The sequence below is a fragment of the Myotis davidii genome, unplaced genomic scaffold (assembly GCF_000327345.1).
Source record: "Myotis davidii unplaced genomic scaffold, ASM32734v1 scaffold71, whole genome shotgun sequence".
In the NCBI taxonomy this organism is placed as follows: Eukaryota; Metazoa; Chordata; class Mammalia; order Chiroptera; family Vespertilionidae; genus Myotis; species Myotis davidii.
The window spans coordinates 5,445,832-5,471,109 of record NW_006283588.1 but is presented as its reverse complement, the minus strand read 5'-3'; positions in this window follow the sequence as shown (position 1 = coordinate 5,471,109).

Sequence of the window (25,278 nt, the reverse complement as noted above, 5' to 3'; positions counted from 1 at the left end):
TAAATGCTATCTCTGTCAGGTACAGTGACATGGGTTTGAAAAAGTCAGCTGAGTCCCAGCTGGTTTGGCTCAGTGGATAGAGTGTCCACCTGTGGACTGAGGGTCCCAGGTTCGATTCTGCCCAAGGGCACATGCCCAGGTTGCAGGCTCGATCCCCAGTAGGGGGATCATTACTTTCTATACCTGACCACTAGGCTCCTGCCCTGCCACTTAATCCTCCTATCTTTCACCCCCCAGTGTCTTATGTCCTTTGGTTATGCTTATATGCATACATACAATTCCTTCGGTTGATCTCTTACTCCCCTTCCTCCTGGCCCCCAACCCTGCCCGGCCTTTTAAAAAGACAGCTGAGAGGATCAGAGAAACAAAAGGACTGCTACAAGATTGCTGGAAATGGGTGGCTAATGCCCCCTTGGAAATGGAATAGAAAATGAAGGGACAAAAAGATAAAGTCTTCTATCACCATTGCATGTCCTTTGGGACACTGTTTATTAATCCAGTGGAAAAACTACTTTAAAGCACCAAGATTATAACCACGAAAGTCTATGCAGTTTCTATTAGCTAATAGAAAGTTTTGAGGTGTGATGTAGAAATGAAAAATTATTCTGAGAGTGCTAAATAAGTTACAGCAACATTTCCTGGCATTAATGGAAGAGCAGATGAATGTGTCTCCTCTCATTTGATGTTTGTGATAGAAAGAAGGATGATGGAAAGGCTCAAATTTAGATAAATTCATGAAGACTGCAAAAGAACATGCAAAAACAGATCTGGCAGATGGAAAGCCCAGAAGCCCCTACATGAATTAGCCTTAGGAAAATTAATAGAGAGGATGTAAAAGTTTTCAGAAGGAAAAGGGCCAAAAACAGGGAAGATGGGAGGGCAGCTAAATTTGATAATAGTGTTGAAAAGACCTGAATAGAATTTTGACTCACAAGATAGAATTACTTTCCTGAACTGCAAGGCTCAATACCTAGGATTCGATTAATTGTCAAAGTTAGGTTGAAATTTTAATCCCAAACAATAATGTGGAGAGAACTCTTACATCCATGTGGGAATAAATCTAAGTGAAAGGACTGACGCTGGAGAAATTTTGTTTGAGACATGATAGCTCCCATTTCAAGGGCAAAGACACTGTTTTCCTTAAAACAAGGAGTCTAAAATGTTTTTTCCCACTGAGAACCTACAAAACTGAAGCTGATGAATAAATCATGTAAGTCAATAAAAGGACATGCCAAGGACTATGACTGTTAAAACTACCTTCTGAACATGTGGTGCGCTTAAGACACCGCACTCTCATCAAAGGACACGTTTGGGCTACCGCACACTCTAAGGATGTGGAGAATGCCTAGATCAGTAATCCCTCTGCCAATACTGAAGAATGCAACGCAGACCTGGCCACAGGAGACCGGGGAGCCCGTGTGGAGTTGTATCAGAAACACTAAAAGAAGAGAAAAAGGAGAAGTAAAAAACAAAACAGTAGCCCGGCTGGTGGCTCAGTGAGGTCACGATTTGATTCCTGGTCAGGGCGTACGCCTGGGTTGCAGGCTCGATCCACAGGGTGGGGGGGAGGGGGGCGCATCCCCAGTGTGGGGCATGCAGGAGGCAGCCAGTGAATGATTCTCTCTCATCCTTGATCTCTCTCTCTCTCTCTCTCTCTCTCTCTCTCTCTCTCTCTCTCTTTTCCTCCCTCTCTCCCTCCCTTCCTCTCTGAAATCAATAACAAATATATTTTAAAACGAAAAGAAGAAGCATCCATCTGCCTTCTTTGCCATTACCTGTGCAAAGCAGTTTCCACCATGCTGGACGAAGCCTGGTTGCCATTGAAAGAGAAAAAGAACACCTGGGGACCCCATGACCCTGTCCCTACAGGAATAACATGAATAGTAAACATTGCCTAGACACGCCCCATATCATGTGCCTCTCTGCTTCTTGCTGGTAGTAGGTAAAAACAACCTCTTCCATTTGTCTTAATGCTGGTGTTTATTAAGCTACATATATACATCTTAAGTTTCTGATGAATGTAAAGACCAGTGTTGGTGTGAAAGTGTGGACACTGTGCCCAGGTCATTTTCAGAGGAACGTTTTCATCGCATCATCATATATTTTAATGTGTATGCAGGATTAGCCACTGTCATAAAGGACAGTCATCAGAAAACCGTACATGAGCCGCCTTACATTTCAGTCATGTGTTCACCTTGCCTGCCCACCAAGTGCAGGAGGCAACAATGAAAACAAATAAACAGAACTGTGGGACCTATCCGGCCCTCAAGCACCAAGAGCCAACCTCCCCCATGAACGATTAAGCATGATCAGAAACGTCAGAGAGAACTACAGCCACACTGCAGTTTAAGATGCAATGGGACTCAGTGCCATTTGGAGAAGGAGGGAAACTGGTCCGAGTTCTGAGGAAAAACGGGTGGGAGCTTAGAAGATGTCACATGGACACCACGTCCTCCTCGACCTCTTCAAAGCCAGGCAGGTCTGTGGTGTCAGCCTACAGTTTACCAAGAGCCAAAACAACTTCTTTTTCCCGTGGAGTTTCCATAATTGTTATATAAATTTGACATTAATCTCCCTCCCTCTGGGTTCTAGGACTGAGACGGGAGAAGGGAAAGTGCATGTTAATGGGCTAGGTTGTCAGTAATCAAAGCCCCTTTATTATGGTTAATTCCTACCAGATGCAACGTTTGAGGATTAATAGCATATACAAAGAGGCAAGCAGGAGATTACTTTTATAATTTTAGTTTAAAGATCATAAAACTAATCAATGTCAGAATCAGAATTGTGACACAATACCTTATCTACATATTTAATACAATTTTCACTCACACATTGAACTTCTGATGGACATTAAAAGTATTCCAAAATGATTATTAAAGAGGGTATTTTAAACATATTTATTACAATAATTTTATTAGAGGAAGAGAGTAAAGATGTATTATTGTGGCATAGTTGGCCATTTTTCAACTAGTTTATGTTTCATCTTAGCATATCCATTTTGTGAGCAGAGTCTATATTTAATAAAGTCAAGTGCTCAGTCTACAATGTTACTCCACATTTTTTGTTTTATATGAGTGCATTTTTCTGCAGGTATGATAAACTACCTTCAGGTTTTAGATAAGATTACAACTATAACTTTTTAAAACATACATTTTTTGTTGAGTCCAGGCCATAAAAATACATCAGAGGAATGGAGAACCTAGCCATTTAATCACCCAGATTATCAGCACTTCTGCAAAAGGCTTTTAAATGGCAAGAAGATAAAATGTTAAGTGTGGATAGTAATTACTTGCTTTTATCTCTTGTGCCAGGTTTCAGGCCTCACCATATAGGTGTTTGTGCAAGATTAACTAGCTATTCAAGTGTGCAATGAGGTACAGATATTCAGCCGGACCAAAAGCTAGAGCATGGACTAGGTCAGAGCAGATCGATTCTGCAGAAAGGAAAGATGAGAGAATTGGTTGATAGACCTTCACGGTTCCACTCATATAAGTGTTTTGATGGCTATTTAACAAAATAAAGAAACCCTCCTTTTTCACAGGTAACAAAATATTATGAAGGAAAGTTGGAAAGAAATTTGGGACCAAAAAAAATAGACTGCCATCTGAAAACACCCTCTAGAACGGAAGTGCCTGAATAACTTGGTTTGCATAGGACAGTCCAGTTTAAGCATTAATAATTAGTATCACCCCACGCTCACCCTTTACTCAAAAATGTCCCAGTTTGGTTGATAAGTTACATGGTAATCCTATCCGGAGGGATTTTGATATCTATTGTCAGAGTCATCTCAAAAGAACTTAAGTGTGAAACTTGCCTTCTCATTCACTATAGGCGACAGCCAGAAAAGACTCGGGAGAAGAGAGAGAGTTATCTGGTTGATATTTTAATCTTATGTTATGATAGGTGAGGACAAAGTTTCAGACACTCTGAGCTAAAATGTGGGGATATAGCAGAGTGTGTGTGTGCATATGCACACACATCGAGAGAGAGAGAGAGAGAGAGAGAGAAAGAGAGAGAGAGAGAGAGAGAGGATTCCTGGTCAGGACACATGCCACGATTGTGGGCTCAATACCCAGTAGGGGGCATGTAGGGGGCAGCTGAATGATGATTCTCTCTCATCATTGATGTTTCCCCCATCATTAAATTAAGTGCTTTACAGGCAACAAGTTAATGGTTCACTAATATTCGTCTGTCTTTCCAAAACCTAGTTAAGGTAGAAGGCCATGCAGAGAGAGAGAGAGAGAGAGAGAGAAAGAGTGAGTCAGTAGTTTTGATCATCTGAAGCAGTTTCTATTCCCCATTCACTCTGAACCTCAAAATAAATGAAATAGTCTGGTTGGTGTGGCTCTGTAGTTGAGTGTTGACCTATGAACCAGGAGGTCATGGTCCGATTCCTGGTCAAGACACATGCCACGATTGTGGGCTCAATACCCAGTAGGGGGCATGTAGGGGGCAGCTGAATGATGATTCTCTCTCATCATTGATGTTTCTATCTCTCCCTCTTCCTTCCTCTAAGAAATCAATAAAAATAAAAAATACAGAATAGTAAATATATCAAGGCTAACATTAAAGTGTAATAAAATAAAAATATTTTTAGAGCAAAATTTGAATTTTTCAAGAAACAGAAGAAAGGAAGAAATAAATGTTTCCCTTATTAAATATTCCCAAGATATATTGTTAAAATAGCAAAAGCATGGAGGAAAATACATAAATTCCATATTTTAAAGACATTTAATATTTTGACATGTGGAAAAAGTCTGTATTGTTCCAATTTTAGCATATGTGCTGCGAAGAGAGCACAAAGATGCAGACTTTTTCTTTTAAATCCAACGCTCACTTGAAATATTTGATAGGCATCTTGAATCAGTCATATTCAGAAGAAAATTCCCGACTTTGTCCGGCATTTCTAATTCAACAAATGTGTTATCATTTAAATAGCCATAAAAAATTTGTTCCCACACATGAAAGAGTATAGTAAGTTTTAAAAAATCTTTAAAATTACATGGAAAAGATATTTACATGTCTTGGCATCCCATCAAGTTGAATTTATGTAACCTGTATTCTAGACAACCTCCCTTCATGGCAATGTTAAACTTTCCTCAGTACAATCATCGTTCCACATGAGGAAGATTAAGAACTAGATTAAAAGATTTAAGAGAATCAAAGCCAAAGTGTTAAAATTTTGTATGAAAAAGAATCCCTCTATATTTGGCACTTTATGTAACTTTAACGTTAAGGATCACTGGGCCAATTAAAATGAAAGCTTATTAACTCCCATTTATAATGTGTAAAATGCATAATTGATTTAGATTCAAGGCTTTCGATATCATCTACTCGCCAACAACTCACAAATGCATATCTTCAGAGATAACTTCTGTCCCAAGTTTTATATACTCAGTTGCCTGGTATCATTTCCATTAGGCTGTGTAAAAGAAATCTCCCATGTAAAGTATCCAAAAAGTAGTTCTGGATTCCCCTCTGCCCAAAAACCTGTTCCCTCTGCACTTCCCCACTCCTGTTGATAAGTGCATGTCCTCAGTGGTTCACACTGAAATTCCCGGGGGTCCTCACGACTCCTCTAGTTCCGTCCCCACACCCAATCCATCAGGAAGCCCTGTTTCCCTGGAGCGCACAATGTTTTCCACATCTGACCCTCCCTTCTACCCTGTCCCTTCTGCCTTCATCACTGCTTCTTCCCTTATTTCCCTCCAACCTGCTCTCAACAAAGAAGCCAGGGGAAATCCAGAGATGACCTAAATCAGATCAGCTCGTTCACTCACAGTAACAGCCAAAGTTCACACAAAGCCCCACACACTCTCCCTCCCCCATATCTGGCTGACTTAATCTGCTGCTGCTCAGCCGCTCAGCGGTCAGCACAGCCTGCCCTGTGGGACCTGTGCATTGCCTGGAAGCCCCTCACCCCCTCAAACCCCTTCAGTTCTTTCAAATTTTTGCTCAAATATCAGCGTCTCTATGAGACTCAACCTGACCATTCTACTTTAAATGGCAAAACTCATCCTAAACTCCTGATGTCTCTTACCATGTTCTGTTTTTTCTCCTTCCATATCACATATCACCTCAAATGTTATCATATAATCTACTTGTTTATGATATTTATCATTGTTATTTATTTAAATTAAACATTCCCTGTTAGATTATAAGTCCCATGAGCATGGAGGTACTTGTTGATGTATCCTAAGTACTTAGAATTGTGCCCTAATACAGAGTGGTCACTTGAAAGTATTTATTACTGTTGACTTACGATTTTTTAGTACAAATCACACCAAACTTATGACAATATCACATAGTAGCACATGAGTAACATTCCAAGAATATAGGATTTTCCTTCTCTCAAACCAGACCACAGTCAGCTTGCCGTTTTTAAGGTGGTGTGTTGTTGTCTGCCTCACATACCAATTAGTTTCCTCAAAACATTTTAGAAAAGAACACATTCATGTTATTGGTAATGTATCACACGTTGACAGAATTTATGTTTAAACCTGATTGCAATTTCCGTAGTAATTCTAGAAGTCGCATTAGGTTAGAGAGCAGATTCTTCGTATCTCCGATGTGTTTTCTCCACTGCGGCAGGGGAGCCTGTCCGAGCAGCCTTTGAGTGTGACGTGCACTTTTGGAGGCTTGAAACCTGCCTTGGCATCTTTCTGCCCCAGGGTGAAGCCGGGTCTCCTCCCAGTGACTAACGAAGTCCTTCCTAAGCACATTTCTGCTGATCATCTAGACTCCTCTCTGACACAATTCCCTCTCACTAGACTCTGAAACTGTACCGGGATTTGCCATTCTTTTTCTTGCCTTTGGGCTTTTAAATATGCTACTTTCTTCGCCTAAAACATTTCACTCTACTAATGCCTACTCAGTCCTTTGATTATATTCTAAGTTTTTGCTTTACTTTCTTCCAAAACTTCCTTAATCCAAGGACTGAATAAGGGTTGTCTGGGTTCCCACGACTGCTTGTGTTTGCCACATCCTAGCACTGTGTTCTCCAACTAGTTTCCAACACAATTCCGAGACATAGAAGGTACTAAAACAAACCTTCTCTCAATAAAGAAATAAATTCACCACCCACCTCCCCCAAAAGCAGCCAGTGAAAAGGACCTGCGATTTATCTTTCCTCAACACTTGTTTTTGTTGTGCCCTGTAATTGGGCTAAATGCCATTGTGTGACACTGGTATGACAACCCTTCTTTGCCCATAACAGAATAATTTTCAAAATACACAGGCAACTGTTATCCCACTGGATGTTTTTATCATGGCTTTAGGGGTACTTCAGCAAGTAAGTTTCTTACTTTTGTGGGATTATTGATGTTGCAGAAATTTTCAACAAACATTCAACTCAGAGATGATTTCATTCTATTTTATGGATTTTCTGACCCTTCATGTACTACATTTTATTTATTTTATTTTTTAATATATTTGTATTGATTTCAGAGAGGACGGGAGAGAGAGAAAAATAGAAACATAAATGATAAGAGAATCATTGATTGGCTGTCTCCTGCACTTCCCTTACTGGGGATCGAGCCCACAACCCGGGCATGTGCCCTTGACCAGAACCGAAGCCGGGATCCTTCAGTCCACAGGCCGATGCTCTATCCACTGAGCCAAACCAGCTAGGGCTACTTTTTTTTTTTTTTTATCAGCTTACTTTACTTCATCTTTAGCCCTCAAATTCAATGAGCAAGATAACGTAACAGCATGAACACTGAAGATGACTTCCGCTCAAAAGAATTCCATTTCCATAGGACATACCTATGGGGTTTGGTGAAGGATGAAACCGTTCTTCAGTTCCTTCCCCTTAGTAATCACCTAACAAAGCAATTCCTGATGCTTTATGATGCTTTTCCTGAATGGCTTTTTCTTTACTTTCCATTCATGCTTTCTAATCTAATTAGTATAATGAGCTTTGGACACACAATAAACAGAAGGGGAAGACAAAAAAGCTCACAAAATTCCATGTCAATAGCCTGTCTTTCACAGACTTTGTGGATCTAAGTTTTCAGCTGTCTTCATAGCTCATAACCTTTAATCCTAACATCAATCTCAGCATTCTATTCAATTATAGCTGCTATCTATTGAGAAGGAGCAATGATTTTGGAGAGTTGGTGGGAACACAGAAGTGGTCCCATCCATTTTCATTAGTAAACTCAGGAGACACAAATTTCACTAAAATTGGCAAGAGTGCTCCTGCTGCGTCTGGATGATTGATTATTGGACATCACATTTCTTTTCAAAATATGGTTAAAAGAACTCAAGAAAATCATGTGATTGTTTTACCTGAAATATTTTGTAATTCTATCACCTATGCACTACAGCTGCTGGCTGGACTCTGGATGGAATAACGCAAAAGGCTGTGTGTGGCTGTCGGCAAAGGAAACAAATAGCAAGTCTCAGAAGTAACGTAAGTTCCCGTGAAGGTGACAACAGAGGAGAAAGTGTATATTCTAAAAGGACAATTTGGCACACCTGAAATAAAAAAGGAAAGTGGTGATTACTGAAAAAACAAATTGTAAAATTTGGAGGAAATACACCAGCGCTAAGGGTGATTCTCATCATTGCAGATCAGTGTTTTTCCTCTATGTTTCTCTCTCCCTCCTTCTCCCTTCCTCTCTCTGAAATAAATAAAAGTAAAAATTATGCCCAGGACCCAGCACAGACTGATGAAATCAGAATCTCTAGGAGTAAAACTTTCCAGGTGATTCTAACGTATACTGTGTGCTGAGAACCACTGTTCGCACCAAATTGAACGACTTACCTTTCTCCAACCAAATCATCTCTCCCCCTTTGCTCATATTATTCCCTCGATCTGCTTTATCAACTTTCTACTTTGTCTCTCAAATGCCACTGTCATGAAGCAATCCTTATATTCTCTCAGTTTTTCCTGAAACTCAGTTAGATTGAGCTAGGTCAGCTGAGAACTGGGAACCTAAACTCAACCGAACAAGCCTTCGGCAGAACTGTCTGTGACATGTCACCCTCAGCCAATTTGTTCCCTAAAAGAAATAACCCTGCCAAATTCATCCCTTAAGCTTGTCCTAAAATCTTATCACTTTTACCCAAAAGTCTGCTGCTTGTGTGAATGTCAGGCATGACTATTTCAAATTCCTCTAGGTCAGCGGTTCTCAACCTGTGGCTCGCGACCCCTTTTGGGGTTGAATGACCCTTTCACAGGGGTTGCCTAAGACCATCAGAAGACACATATATAATTACATATTGTTTTTGTGATTAATCACTATGCTTTAATTATGTTCAAGTTGTAACAATGAAATTGGGGGTCACCACAACATGATGAACTGTATTAAAGGGTCATGGCATTAGGAAGATTGAGAACCACTGCTCTAGGCTTTTGAGCTATAGTTCAAGGCCCCACACCCAGAAACTGCAGTCATACCACTAGTACTGAAAAACCCTTGGGACATATCGATACCCTTGGGACTTATGGATAAGGGAACTTGCATATGAATTAACAAACTAAAAACTAAAATTATTATTTACCTCTTTAAAGAATCTTCCTTATGCAAAGATTAACTTGTGTACTCTTTCCAGAATAAAGAGTATTATTAGCAATAAGAAATAATGTTAGTGTCTGCTCCAGGGAAGAAAATGCCCACCAGAGCATGGCCACCCATAGGTCCCCAAGACATACAAACAGCTTGGAAGCCAAGAGAAGAGCTCCCACAGGCAGGGAGCTTGGAAAGCCATGAGCAAAAAGGGACAACACCCTTTCTCAGCTAAGCAGATGGCTTCACCACCCCACCTCTTCCCTCTTTTCCTTGACCTTCACCTGGGTGTCTGTTTGATCTTCTAAGAGGACAGGAGATGAGCAACCTAGCATAAGGATATGCAGGCTTTTCATGTGATACCACACACAGGAAATTCAGGAGACAGAAAAGAACAGGAAGCAACAAGAGATACTCCAAAACAGGAAGCCCTACAATAATAAAAGCCTGGACCCACTAGGAGTTCCACCAACAGCCCCAACAGAACGCTTGGTCCAGACCTCACGTCCATCTTATTCCTCCTCAAGATAGGAAGGAGCTTCAAGCTCTCCGTGGGAAGCTCTAAGAATCACCCTCTGTTCAGCATGGTGTAAATTGAGACTTCAATTACATGTTTGACAACTAGAAAGCCCTAGAATGGATGAACAGTAACTTTTGCTATTTTAGATTTTACTCCTAGTATATTTCTATAAAAACAAATTTTGTTAGCATATCCTATTTGGTAAAACTTCCACAGGAGAAATAGTTGTGTTATAGCTACCTAAGAGTTAAAAAAATTGTGTCATAAGCTAAAACATTTACCTCTTTTTAACGCGTATTCTTTCTAAAATATAATATACGTTCCCCTGCCTTTTTAAGCAATGATATTGACAAACATCAAAACTCATTTTAATCATCCTGATTATTAGGTATTATGTCTCACTCTTCATGACATTGATAGTGACATGAGGAGACGTGAACTCTAACTGAAATAACTGCTAAGATGTCCATGGCATGCAACTTCAGAGGGGCTTTCTGGCTCTCTTGAATGAAGAGTTTCATGGCCTCCCACTTGCATGGTCTCTACAGCAAGGTAACACTGGGGCTGGCATCGTCTTCCAGAATATTTCATTTTTTTTTCAAAATGTAAGTATGTAACTTTGTATAAAATTCTAAAACTTAAAAACATTTGACCCCAAATCTCTTTACATTTTACTGCAAGAATATATAAAAACTAGAGGCCCAGGGCACAAAATCGTGCATGGGTAGGGTCCCTAGGCCTAGCCTGTGATCAGGGCCATCTTCTTCCTGCTCAGCAGTCCCCAGTCCTGCTCTACCACCACCCCCACCCACCCCCACTCCACCCCCCTCCCCCATTCGCTGTGGTTCTCTGATCACAGCATGGCTCCACTTCCCTGGAGCCTGTAGGCCAGGGGGAGGGACCAAGAGGTCAGCTGTTCCGCCCCCTCACCAGCTGTCACTCACCTGAGTTCACCTTGGTTCCCCGTTTGCCACGCTGTGATCGGAGCCTGCAGGCCAAAGGGGGGGGGGGGGGGTGAGGGAGGGACCGAAAGGTGGTCAATGTACCTCAGGGCAACTGATCAAGCAGTCATTCCGGTCATTACGTGTATGGTCGCTGGCCTTTTATTATATAGGATAGGCAACCCTCATAATAGAATAATATGTTCATTATATATTTTTTTAAAGTATTTCATACTCTGAATAACCCCTTGTTTCATAGTTTAAGTCAGTGAAATAACAGCAAAGGCAGAAAAATGCTAAATATAATATATTCCCTTTCCATTATTCCTACTTCCTCAATTATCCAGCATGGGAATTGCTTTGGAAAGGTGTTTTAGGGGTAAAATAAGCAGGTTTACAGAGATTTAGGAATAAAGAGGGTCCATGGGGGAAGATTGCATAGCTGAGGGGTTAGGGCTGCCAAAAGGCATACATTCACAGAGAGAAAAAAGGGGAGGGGGGTGCCACAGATAAGGGGAGAGGAAGAGAGGAAGACATCTATTCACAAAAGATAGGGAAAAGCCACAGGGTATGGGGAGAAAAAGGAAACAAACTTTCACAGAGGATAGAGAAATGCCGACAAATGGGAGAAAGAGGAAAACAAGTTTTCACAGGAGAATTCTACCACTGAAGGGGCAACACATGAGGTTTGAGCTTTGAAGCTGATAGAGTGACCAATCAGAAGGGAATGTGAAGGAACAAAAAACTGCAGCCTTTATAAACCTTCGAAAAGGGGCTTAGTGGGTTACCACCCTGGGACCCCCTCCCTACTGGGGAGTCTGTACTTGCTTCCAATAAATTTCCACCCTTTTCATCTACCACCTTTTGTCTGTGGCTTCATCTTTGAATTCATCTGGACAAGAACCGGGGGAAGAAATCACCCCTGAATCCTGCTCAGGAAAACAACCTGACTCACTTTGCTGCTTCAGTTCACTAAATGGTTCTTTGTTCTCTAATTTACTATGAATTTCTAGCTTAACCTATGCAATAACAATCCTGAAAGAAAAAATATTTGAGGGTTTTTTTTCTGAAATTTATTTTTTTCCTGGAATTTAAATGAAACTGTGCTTTTATACTACAATTTCTATTATTATTTTCCAGCATCAAAGTATGAATCCATTTATCCTTTGCAATAATACTCATAAACATGAATATCTGAACTAAAATATTCACCTATAAAATTAGGCAAATGGAGAAATAATGCTGTAAAAGCATAATACTTAAAGAGATATTGAATTCAAATAGGATTTGTCTTTTTAATAGCTAAGTTCCTTATTGCAAAAGTGGTATTTTAGTTAAAGACTTAGAATAATAAGAATTCTAATTAGAGACAACAATTTCCTAGAAGAGTATTGTAAGGAAAAGTGTTCATTCAATAACTATTTATTGAATATTTAGTTTCAGGTTTGTATTAGGGACTAGAAATAGACAAATAAGGTACAATCTCTTTTTAAATTTTTTTCTGTTTTTTTAGGGTGCTCATAAGTCTGGTGATAAGCTGGAAACCAACATATAAATATGTAATTGCATGACTGCAGTAAACAGTATAAAAGAAATATGTACAGGATGTTAGGAGAAGATATAATAATGTGAGAGGTACACAGTGGTTAAAAAAAAACCAACAACACATAAAAACTTGGAGGAAGTGATTCCAAATCTTCATCTTGAAAAGTTAGCTCACCCCTTAAGTCAATGACTGGGTCAGTAGGATGCAATACCATTACTAAGCTATTTTGTTCTCAGGGGATAAAATCTTCCAGGGAAGAATGCATATTCTATAGGCAAATTTGAAGCAATACATTAAGGTAGTTGAGGAGCCACCATATTGGCCCTGTGATACTTGCTCACAATATTGTGTACAGAGGTTTGATCCATTGGCTTCTGCAGAAATCTTTCCTGCAATATACTTTTATTTTTAACTAGAGGCCCGGTACACAAAAATTTGTGCACTTGGGGGGCGGGGTCCCTCAGCCCGGCCTGTGCCCTCTCACAGTCTGGGACCCTTCGGGGGATGACCACCTGCTGGCTTAGGCCTGCTCCCCAGGGGATTGGGCCTAAGCTGGCAATCAGACATCCCTCTGGAAGCCTGGCAGCCATCGGGGGATGTCCACTTGCCAGTGGGGAGCAGACCTAAGCTGCAGTCGGACATCCTTAGTGCTGCTGAGGAGGCAGAAGAGGCTCCCACCACCACCGCTGTACTGGCAGCCATCAGCCTGGCTTGTAGCTGAGCAGAGCTCCCCCATGTGTGAGCACACTGACCACCAGCGGGCAGCTCCTGCATTGAGCGTCTGCCCCCTAGGGGTCAGAGTGTGTCATAGTGACCAGTCATTCCCAGTCTTTCTGCTGTTAGGGTCAGTTTACATATTACCCTTTTACTATATAGGATAGAGGCCTGGTGCCTGGGTGGGGGCTGGCTGGGTTGCCCTGAAGGATGTCCCGGATCAGGGTGAGGGTCCCACTGGGGTGCCTGGACAGTCTGGGTGAGGGGCTGAAGGCCGTTTTCAGGCTGGCCGGCGACTGAAGCTCCCAGCCTCTCCTTTTTTTCTTTTTCCTTTTTTAATTCTGGGATTTATTTACCTTCTATAATTGAAACTTTGTTGCTTTCGGAGATCAGAGCTGGGCCGTGGCAGGCAGGGAACCTTGGCTTCCTCCATCACTGGAGCAAGCAAGCCTCCTGCTCGCTTCAGCTGTGTGGCTGCCAGCCGCCATCTTGGTTGGCAGTTAATTTGCATATCGCCCTGATTAGCCCATGGGAAGTGTAGCGAAGGGATGGTCAATTACCCTTTTTTTCTTTTATTAAATAGGATACTAGAGCCCCAGTGCAAGAAAATTTGTGCACTGGGGGCGGAGGATCCCTCAGCTGGGCCTGTGCTTCTTGCAGTCCAGGAGCCCTCAGGGGATGTCTGACTGATGGCTTAGGCCCCACCCCCCTCTGCGGGAGGCAACCAGATGGGCCGATCAGGGGAGTGGCTGGCCCTGCCCCCCCATCACCCCTCTGCCACCACTGATCACCACCGACCCCTGATCGCCATCCCCTCCCACTACCCACTGAAATGTGCCTTGGCTGGCCTGGTGCCACCTGCTCACTGGCCTCGCCCCCCATCAATCTGTCATTAGGCCATTCCGTCAATTTGCATATTATGCTTTTATTAGTATACCAGAGGCCTGATGCATGAAGATTCGTGCAAGAATGGGCCTTCCTTCCCCTTTTTGCCTTTGTTCCGGCCTGGAGTCGCCTTCCCACACTACCCGGAGGCCGGCAGTGGCTGGGGCGGTCTGGAATGCCTGCACTGTCACCATGATGATGATGGAAGCATCCTGCCCCGCCCCCGGCCGCTCGGCACCTGCATATGCAAATTAACCCGCTATCTTTGTTGAGTTAATTTGCATACTCACTCCTGATTGGCTGGCGGGCATCACAGAGGTACGGTCAATTTGCATTTTTCTCTTTTATTAATGTAGATAGGCTATTTTTATTGATTTCAGAAAGGAAGGGAGAGGGAGAGAGATAGAAACATCAAAGATGATGCATGCCCCCTACTGGGGATCAAACGTGCAACCTGGGTATGTGCCTTTGACTGGAATTGAACTGGGGACCCTTCAATCCCCAGGTTGACACTCTATCCACTGAGCCAAATCGGCTAGAGTCCCTGCAATGTATTCTTTAACATCTGCCATTGGTCTTAGGTTATTGCAACTTTGTCTCTTCAAAATTGAATTCTGGTGGTCTGCATCCTTTCCATAGAGATGAACATATTTGGCAACTTGAAATGGTGCATGAGGACTTTTACAACTCATTGTCACTTCCTGCTATACATTAGAACTGAAATTTAATCCCCTTTTTGTGCAGCACATCATGTCTAACACCATGATGTGCAGAGCACACATTCTTCCAGTATAGTAACTCGGGACATTAGTACTCAAACCCTTCATGTCCAATATCTGTGGGTTACCCTGAGATTTAATGTAAAATCTCTTTTGTGGCTATTTACTTGGTGTTATCAACTTCTCAATGAATACTTGATACAAAATGCAATGTTCTTATAAGACAGTCTCTCCAGGGCATTCTGTATGGTGTTACTCTATCTCAGAATGCTGGAGATGACTTCTCTCATTGCAGCTCTCAAATCTGCCCTGCTCTTTGGGCCTGCTGATCCTCCACTGCCTTCCAGAGACTTGACCTGCATGCCTCATAGCATTATGGATCTCCAGTCCACTACCAGCATCCAGTCCCCACCAGTTTATCATTGCCATTCTATGACCCTCTAGCTGAACTTCCCCACTGTAGCTTTCCTAACAGAGCTAAGCTCCTGATAAACCCAGAAAGCAAGTGAGTCTTTGTTTCTCTGCTTGAAGCAAAGAGATCAAAGATATGCATCATCCTCTCTCCAAAGCCTAGTACTAGCTACCTCAACAATCTCATTATTAACACACTTATGACAACATATCCTTGCATTTGGTGTTTTTTAATCTGTTTGTGTTGCCTTCAACTATTAGATTGAAAAATTCTAAATCCTGAGGTCAAAATTCCTTAGAGAAGAAACAGATCCACAGCTGTTTACTTGTAAGTCTAGATTAAGTGAGAATGATAGTAATCTCTTTAAGGACTTGGGAGAGAGAAAAAAGCAATAACTATATTTGTTTTACTTTGGCATGTAAAACAAGATGAAATGTTGCTTTCATAAAAAAAAATGAAAGCAAGGATGTTTTAATTAACAAGGGAATAGCAATTATTCTAAAAATAAAATATTTGCCATAATTAGTGTTAGTATTTTTTTTCTTTAATAACCTCCTTAGCATATAAAGGAGAAGAGTTATGTGTTGGATGCTTTATGGGAAAAGCCTTATAATGTGTCATAATTTTTTGCGCACTATAAACCTACCAAAAAAAAAACACAACATAGTAAATTGTATTGACAAGGTTTTCATGCTTAAAGCCTACATTTTATTGTACTATTATCCCTGAACAAATTGAGGCACAATATTTCATCAGACTGGGCAGATACATTATTGAACACATAAAAGCATAGCAAAGGCCATTCAATAGTTTTAGCAAAGAGGATCGATATTAGGTTTCATAGGTTTGTGTAAAAAAAAAAATTCTTCCTGTATCATAGCTCTATCTTTTTTAATCAGATTCATTTCTAAAATATTCAAAATAAGTTATTTATTTTTAAGAGATGCATTTAAAGTTATCGTTTTTTCCTAGAGCTCTAATATTTAGAGTTATTGCATTTAGAGGAGAGAGGGTTCACATTTACACTTACAAAATCCATCTCAGAATTGGATTCTGAAACAGTTCTGTTAAGTCATCTATTACTTACTAGGTAATATGCAATTTAGTCACAGTAGAGCATCTGGAAATTAAATTCCTCCCAAACACTACCCATTTCCTACTATTAGAGATATTCATTTATTGCAGAGAATCTAAAGGTTTACGGGGCTTTTATGTGAGGAAAAACAGATATTTCATGTAAACATTAACCATAACCAATTAGAGTAACTATATTAATATCACACAAAGTAGACTTTAGAACAAGTAACATTAGCAAGGATTAAAAGGGGCATGACATAATTATAAAAATGTCAATTCATGAAGACAAGGTAACAACCCTAAATGTGTGCTAATTTTGAGTATCAAAATACACAAAGCAAAAGTAGATAGATATGCTAGGAGAAGTAGACAAATGCACAGTTGCTATTGGAGACTTTAACACTTGTCTCGTAATTGACAACAGACAGAAAATGAGTGAGAATACAGAAGACTTGAATAGCAGCATCTACCACTTGTTCTAAGTAGACTCCATCCAACCAAAATATACACATTGTTTTTCAAATGCACATAGAACATTCACCAAGATGGACTAGTAGATCCTCTCCAACTTTGGTTGAGTATTTAAACCTAAAATGTTCAATAGTGGTGTAAAAATGTGTCAATGCATTGGACAATTGTCAGCAACTGATGATGAAAACAGCAGGATTCCAGTGGGTCTATCCATTGTGCCCCTTACTTCCTAGTTTCCAACTGGTCTATTAAAGGAAAGCAAGTCCCAGACTTCCTCCTGTCAACCCTATAGTCCTCTAATAGCAAGTAGGCAGAAAAACAGCCATATAACCTCTAGCCACCCTCAATCCTTGGATGCACCGACAAGCACACTGTATAGAAGGTTCACACAAACCAGATGCAGGATTTTGTGTACAGGTTCAGCAACCTTAATTATCAGGTTTCAGTCATCACCTGTGACGGTGGGTTCATAGGATCAAAGAGAGACAGGCCGAGAGAACTACTCTGACAGACTGGAATTCCTGTCTTATGAGACACAGTACTTATACTTCCTTTACTCAAGGGCAACAGAGCCGCAAAATTGTTCTTGTCTACCACACATCATGAACACTGCTCAATTCACCCATGAAATAGTTTTTCTTATATTCCCTGTGTTAATCAACAATCCCTCTGGTTTAGTTATTAATATTGAAAACCTGCCGTGTCCATCTTGCAGGCATACATTGCTAATTGAGGCATTCAATGGCTAATAAGCTGCCCCTAAGATGCAGATTAACATTAAATTATACTTAATATATATCACACTCTACAATAATTACAAATAAATATATTTAGTCATATGACCCAATAGTACATAAATCATTCAGCATATAAATACTAAAAATATACTAAAATATCTATAACTAGAGGCTCAGTGCATAAAATTTGTGCACAGGAGGGGGGGTCCCTCAGCCCAGCCTGCACCCTCTCACAATCCGGGACCCCTCGGGGGATGTCAGACTGCATAATTGGGCCTAAACCAGCAGTCAGACATCCCTCTTGCAATCCAGAACGTCTGGCTCCTAACCGCTGGCTTGCCTGCCTGATCACCCCTAACCACACTCTGCCTGCCTGCCTAATCGCCCCTAACTTCTCTGCCTGCCTGATTGCCCCTAACTATTCACCTGCCACCTTGATCACCTCTAAGCACTCTCCTGCCTGCCTGATTGCCCCTAACCACCTCTGCCTCAGCCCCCACCACCGCTGCTTTATCTGGAAGGACGTCCGGAAGGTCATTTGGCTGTCCAGTCTAATTAGCATATTACACTTTTATTACTGGACATCCTTCTGGACATCCTTCCAGATGACCTTCTGGACAAAGCTGCAGCAGCAGGAGCCAAGGCAGAGGCTCCCAGCCACTGCAGTGGGCCGGGGCCGAGGCAGAAGCAGCTGCCATGGGCAGAGGGGGCAGAGGCAGCCATGGAGGTTGCAGAGGCCAAGCCCCTTGCACTAATTTCCATGCATCAGGCCTCTAGTTTGAAATAAAATTACCAAAACATAAAAATAAATCTCACAATAGATTGGGGGTGAGAGACTCACAGCAGTAATGACGCCAAAAGGAAATCATAGGGTTTTAAGTGAACCAACATTAAAGAAAAAAAAAAACTACTTTTTGAGATTATTTTTTATCATCTGTTAATGACTTATTTCATTACCACTCCAGTTCTTCTGAAAACGATGAAAAAAATTGGCTGTCCGTTTATAAAAGTAACAATCAACATTTGTGCCCGCTGGTGTGGCTCAGCCTATGAGCCAGAAGATCAAGTGGTTGAACCTATGAGTCAGGAGGTCAAGGTTTGATTCCTGGTCAGGGCACATGCCCGGGTTGTGTGCTCAGTCCCCAGTAGGGGGCATGCAGGAAGGAGTCCATCAATGATTCTCTCTCATCATTGATGTTTCAATATCTCTCTCCTTCTCCCTTCTCTGAAATCAATAGCACTACATTTATAAATAAATAAATAAATAAATAAATAAATAAACATTTGTTTGATAGTAGAATTTAATTATTTTATTTTTTAAAACTCTAAGGAAAATATTCTCATTGTACCATATATTTTAAAAAATGTCCTATTAATGTAGGACATATTCTTAGCTGAAGTTGGGTTCTATCAATGTTTTCTTATTTTAATCATGGAGGCTTAGATAATTAAATTGTGTTGATTTGACTGAGCCATTGAAAAAGCATTAACCTCCTACATTCCAATTTTTACACCTACTCTTTTCTCTTCATGTTGTATACGCCAAGTTTAATTCATCATTTCACTTCCACAAAGATGCATCTATTTATAATGCTTTTCAAACTTTTCCAAGGATTTCCTTTAGTGGTAGAGAAAATATGCCACCCACATGCTTAACTTTTCTTTGGAGGCTTCTAATTTATCTTAAAAATCCATATAAATTTTGTTTAAATGCACAATTTGTCACTGTTAATTTTCATATAAGTGCAAATATTTAAAACTCTAATCTGTTAAATCACATTAATCATCTAGCTTGACAAAATTCTTCTAGTTTCTCTCTATGTACCCAATCTAATTTGGGATCAGAAACTTAGACGATACAGCTAACAACAAATTTAGGCATCACTGTGAAGAATGAGAAATATTTCGTGAGCCTTTTTTTTATTAGTAGCATAAAGGGGCCATACAAAGGGAAAGAAAACAGGATTACCGAGTTCATGAACCCCATTTTCCCTCATTCTGTTTCAGAATGACTACCTCAATAAGAAACCAAGGAATTTTAGAGGTGAATATTTGCAGTAGTGATTCTATATAGAAGCAACCGGGACCCAGGGTCTCTGGAATTTCCTTTATTCCTAAAACACCAAATGGCAGAAATTATCTCCTAGGTAAGCCTGGGACGCCATGAAGATTGCCTCTGGATCAAATATTAACCGTGAAAAAGGGGCCACTTAATGCAACGATTGCTCTTTAGAATAAATTACCTTCTCAGAAGCCAAAGCAAGAAAGAGCTGGACAGTGAGGGACTTCAGAAGCTGCAGAAGACAAAGTCACATTCGCTGTCCTAGGCACGAAAACTGGGTGGCTAGAGGTCAGGAGCGGGAAAGAGACTTTCTCTCCTGGTTGCCCTTATTTCCTTTCACAGTTTGTATCGTATTCATACCTGAGGGCGGGGGAGGGAATCTCACCAGATGGCTCTGGAGAAGCTCAAAGTCACGCTAAATAAAGCTTCTGTGCCTGATCCTGCTGCACAATTGAGATGCTGCCCAGTTAGTCCTTGAGGTTGAAACAAGAGAGAAGGTATGCAAATGTGTAGAATAGGCTACAGGTACCCATGCACTGCTTGTGCTCCCATTTATAAAAAAAAGGGAGAAAAAAGAATATATATGTATTTACTCATTTATACATAAGCAATCTTTGGAGCTGCAAAGGCCCAAGACCTACAGTGACCCATGTTAGATTCACTGCGCTCGATTGCATCTGATAAGTAGAAACTAACTCACTATCATTTGCTTTTTAATTTACTTATATTTATTATGGGAGTATTCAAATTAACAAAAAGAGCACCCAACATGAAATACATTAATCTAAACTAAATATTCCTATTTATATAAACCACAATTCAGAGGTAAAGGTTTGTGGAGATTATAAAGGAAAAATGTACCATGCCCAGCCAGTGTGGCTTAGTGGTTGAGTAAATGCTTTACTAAGTGCAAAGCCCTGTACCGGGTCCTTTGTCAGGTAGACTATTAAAACAGAAGGAATACTGGGAAATGGAGAGTGAAACTTCCTTTCTCCAAACTCTGCCTCAGAAGAATCTTTGACATGCAAGGAGTGATTCTCTCTCCTCCGTCAATTTGGGATGTTTAGAGGGAAGAGCAACACTCATTATTCATTTTTTATTTCATAGTCATTTAAGCCCATTGCTGCCAAGGAGCAGAAGCATTGGCTAAATGACTTCTAATTAAAAATATAGGAAAGCTTAAAGTGACTTCATAAAGATGTCACGGCAATATAGTGCCTTCGTAAATCTTCAGAATTCCCCAGGTCTAAGCGAGTACGAATAGATCTATTTCTACTTGAATCTTTATTTCAGGACATGAATCCCCTGTCCACTTCAAAGGTCTACCTGAACACAATTTGAGTTCTTTTCTCCTTTCCCAAATCACATCTGTAAAGTGATTTATGTTCCTTCTCACCAGGGGAAAAAGCAAATCCCTTCTTACATATAAATACATATAGGAATCCAACTACTTCAACAGCCCATATTCCTACAGCCTCAATACAGGCAAACTTTTTTCTCCATTTCTCCAGGCTGTCTCTTTCCTTCTGTCTCTTTTGTGGCTAATGTTGACCTACTGCACAGAACCAAATCTATCACCTTCTGACTCTCCCTCTCCCTCAGAGGTACTGAAAAGCCTGGAGGAAATTCACTAAGCATCAGTAAGCACCGAGTTAAAACTCTCAAGAGACTAAAAAAGTGTTTCATTATAATCACATCAGAAAATAGATGTGTCCTCCATTCTCTATGTAATGCCAAACACCTGTGCTATCTTAGACTCGTTACTAGACTGAGTGACGTGTGTGTTCATCCCAGTTGCTTATTTTGGCCATGAGGTGAAAATGAATATTTCGCTTACACCGCATTTGGATAACTTGCTCCCTTTGACTCTATTCAGACACCCCCACCACCAGCTTCAATCTCTGCCTTATACCCACCCTTCTTATCTATTTTCTGAAACAGTTGCCAGTTGTTCTTCATTGGATCCAGCTTAAGCATTTTTGGAGATTGCACTGGCCTTCAAACTTAAATGAGCACGGGAATGACTCGGGTATTTTGTTAAAATGTAGATTCTCTTTCAGTAGGTCTGGAATGAGACCTAACAATTTTCATTCCTGACAAGCTTCCAGATGACGTCAGTGCTGCTGATCGGAGATCACACATTGCTTTAAATGTTCTACGATAACCCTCCAGAGCAGTGGTTCTCAGCCTTCTGGCCCTTTAAATACAGTTCCTCATGTTGTGACCCAACCAGAAAATTATTTTCGTTGCTACTTCATAACTGTAATGTTGCTACTGTGATGAATCGTAATGTAAATATCTAATATGCAGGAAGGTCTTAGGCGACCCCTGTGAAAGGGTCGTTCGACCACCAAAGGGATCTTGACCCACAGGTTGAGAACCGCTGTTCTATAAGGTGTGGGGGTTTCTAAAGAGTGCTGGAGAATAAATTTCACTTCCTACTTAAGTATCATTTCTGCCAAATAGCCCAGCTCAGTCCATCAGAGAATATTTGTTTAATACCTACTTCAAAGTCCTCAGTAAAATATCTTCAGCTTAGCTTAGTAGGTATTTTCTAAAGCCTTTGCCATTTCAAAACTTGAAAGACTTCTGCTGAAGTCTTTGAAAGGCTGTCAGCAGCCCATCAAAGTAATTAATATTCATCTCATTTCTCCTGATCTCCTCATGACCAAGTTATAGTAATACCAGGTTTATAAATCAGTTCTTTGTGGTATCAAAGAGGTTTCCCAATGTCCCTAGAATGTATTTATTCATTCATTCAACAAATACTAGTATTTACTGAGCACCTACTATGTTCCAGTACTGCTTACTGATAACCACAGAACATAGACCAGCCAAGTTCCTGTAGTCAGTGATGCACACCTTCCATAGGGGTAGGAGATGAATGATAAAACATACAAATATAATTTCAAACAGTCATAAGGGAATAACTAAAATAAAACAACATAATAGGGCAGAGTGTGACTGGCAGTACTACAGAACGGATGATTAGAAAAAGCCTTTCTGTGGAGATCCCATTAGAGCTGAGACCTAAATGATGAGAAGGAGCCAACCATGGGAAGATCTTAAAGAAGAGCATTTTAATGGTCTAATTTCCATAATTTATTCTGTAGACCGTGTCCATCCAAGTAGTAGTTGTACATGCAATATTGCATGGGTTTCACTGAGTGTGTCTGAAAAAGCCAATTTGCAAATCCACTTGGTGCTCAGTTATGTCTTCGTTGCCTACATTTTTTTTAGCTTTTTACAAGACTGATGTAACACATCTGCAAAGGATTGACTTGAAAATAAAAGGTGGAATGTATGTAGGTACAGAATTCCATGATCCAAGAACAAGCTATACATAGGACATTTAAGCCCATTAGACATTCCTGGGGGGAGAAACATGTATTGAGCACCTGTTACATGAGAAAAAAAAATTTTTTTAAATAAAGAAATAAAATGTAGGTACATAGAGATGCATATGACATACATCCTATAATCAAGGAACTTACAGAAAAGAAAAACTATAAAGTAAAATAGAAAAAGTGAGAAATGAGAAATACAAGGTGATGGAAATTATCACTTTGAAGAAAGGGTGATTAATTTCTGCTGGAGAATCTGTACATGTTCCTGTGAAAAGTTAGTATTTGACCTCAGCCTTGAAATATGAATAGGCGGCACCACAACAATGAGGAGCATTTAAGGCCAGTGAACTGGGTGAGATCTGTTAAAGTGGAGGGAAGAAAAAAAGGCCAGGGATTGACGCCTGCACAATGATGTTAATGACCTTGAAGATGGGAAGCGATAAATGGAGATTTCAACCATGTCAAATGTTGCATGGATCCAGTAAGATGAGCAGTGAAAACTGACCTTTGGATTTAGCATTTTGGAGGTCATTAGTGACCCCAAAAAGAGCTGTTTCAGTGGAGAGTAGAAAGGAATGATTTATTGACCTGGATTCAAAGAAAATGTAAAGAGAAGAATTGAAAATCAGCACCACAGATCAGTGCTTCTCAAACTTTTATGTCTTATGAACCCTTGGAGATCCTGTTAAAATTTCTTTTTTTAAAAATATATTTTTATTTATTTCAAAGAGAAAGGGAGAGGGAGAGAAAGAGAGAAACATCAATGAGAGGGAATCATTGGATGCTTCCTGCACACTCCACACTGGAGATCAAGCCGGAAATCTGGGCATGTGCCCTGACCAGGAATCCAATTGTGACCTCCTGGTTCATAGTTCAACCGTTATGCTCAACCACTGTGCCACACTGGCCAGGCAAAATATAATTTCTGATTCAATAGATTCAGAGTGGGACCTGAGAGTTTGTATTTCTACCAAGATCCTAGGTGATACTGATGTTATTGATGGATCATAGCAAAAGAAGAGGACCTTTGAGAAGTTTTCTATAAAAGGGAGCAATGAAATGGGGTGGAAGAGCCAAGTAACTGGGAGGATATGGGATCAAGGGGACTATTTTTAGGATTCTCATTATCACAGTAAGTGTGCTTGAATGCCCATGGAATGATCCAGATGTGAGAGAAAAACTGAAGATGGAGGGTAGCAGGGGTAATTATTTGAACAAAGTCCTTGAATAGTCGGGAGAAAATGGAGACAATGAGTGAATGAAGGGAAAGCCTTGGATGGAAGCACAGACAGTTCAACTATACTACCAAGAAGGAATGCCAAGTGCCTGGGTACAGATGCAGATGAATGTGTGGTGGAGTGCACAGAGGTTCCCCTCTAGTTGTTTCTATTTCTCATTGGAATAAGATACTCAGCTGATAGGACTAGGGAAAAGATAGGCTTGAGGAAGGAGGACAATGTGAAGGAATCATGAGCTGGGGGAGGGGGTGAATAGGCAAAGTGGAGAGGATTTTTAAGGCAAAAAACTACATTATTTGATACTATAACAGTGGACATATGCCATTTTACATTTTTCCAAACCCACAGAATGTACAGCACCAAGAGTGAGCCCTAATGTAAATTATGGACCTTGAGTGGTAATGTGTGGATGTAGGTTCATTGAATGTAACAAATGTAGCACTCTGGTAGGGAATGTTGATGGTGGGGAAGCTATGCATGAGTAGGGGCAAAGGGCACATGGGAAATGAAATCCCTGTACCTTCACTCACTTTTGCTTATAGGCCTAAAACTGCTCTAAAAAATAAAGTCTATTATATAAGTAAGTAAATAAGTAAGTAAATGATCATAAGAAAGTGAATTGACTAGGGAAGTTGTTCTCAATCCTATCAGACCAATGACCCCTTTTAGAAGACATTTTTCACACCCTTGCTACCATTAAAAACAAAGGAATAATTACTTTAACCTACCTACACATATATTTTAAGTCCATATGACACCCTCACCATAATACAAAGAAATAAAAGAAAAATAATTCATAATAAAATAACATGCTTTTCCATATGTAAATTCTCAAGCCTGAGTACACTGAGAGGCCAAAAACATCTGCACAAAAACACTTAATGCCCTCTAGGGGGCGATATTACCCCTGGTGAGAATCTTTCTGTTACTTGACATAAATTCCCAAGTACCCCTTTGTTTGAGAAAGTGTAAGTCATTCAATGTCATTAGAAATTAGAGTGGCAACATTGAAGGTATGTTAAATATACAATTTACTTTCTCTCTGAACATACTGTAAGGAGAAAGACATCAAAAACGAAGGGAAGGGAAGGGAAGGG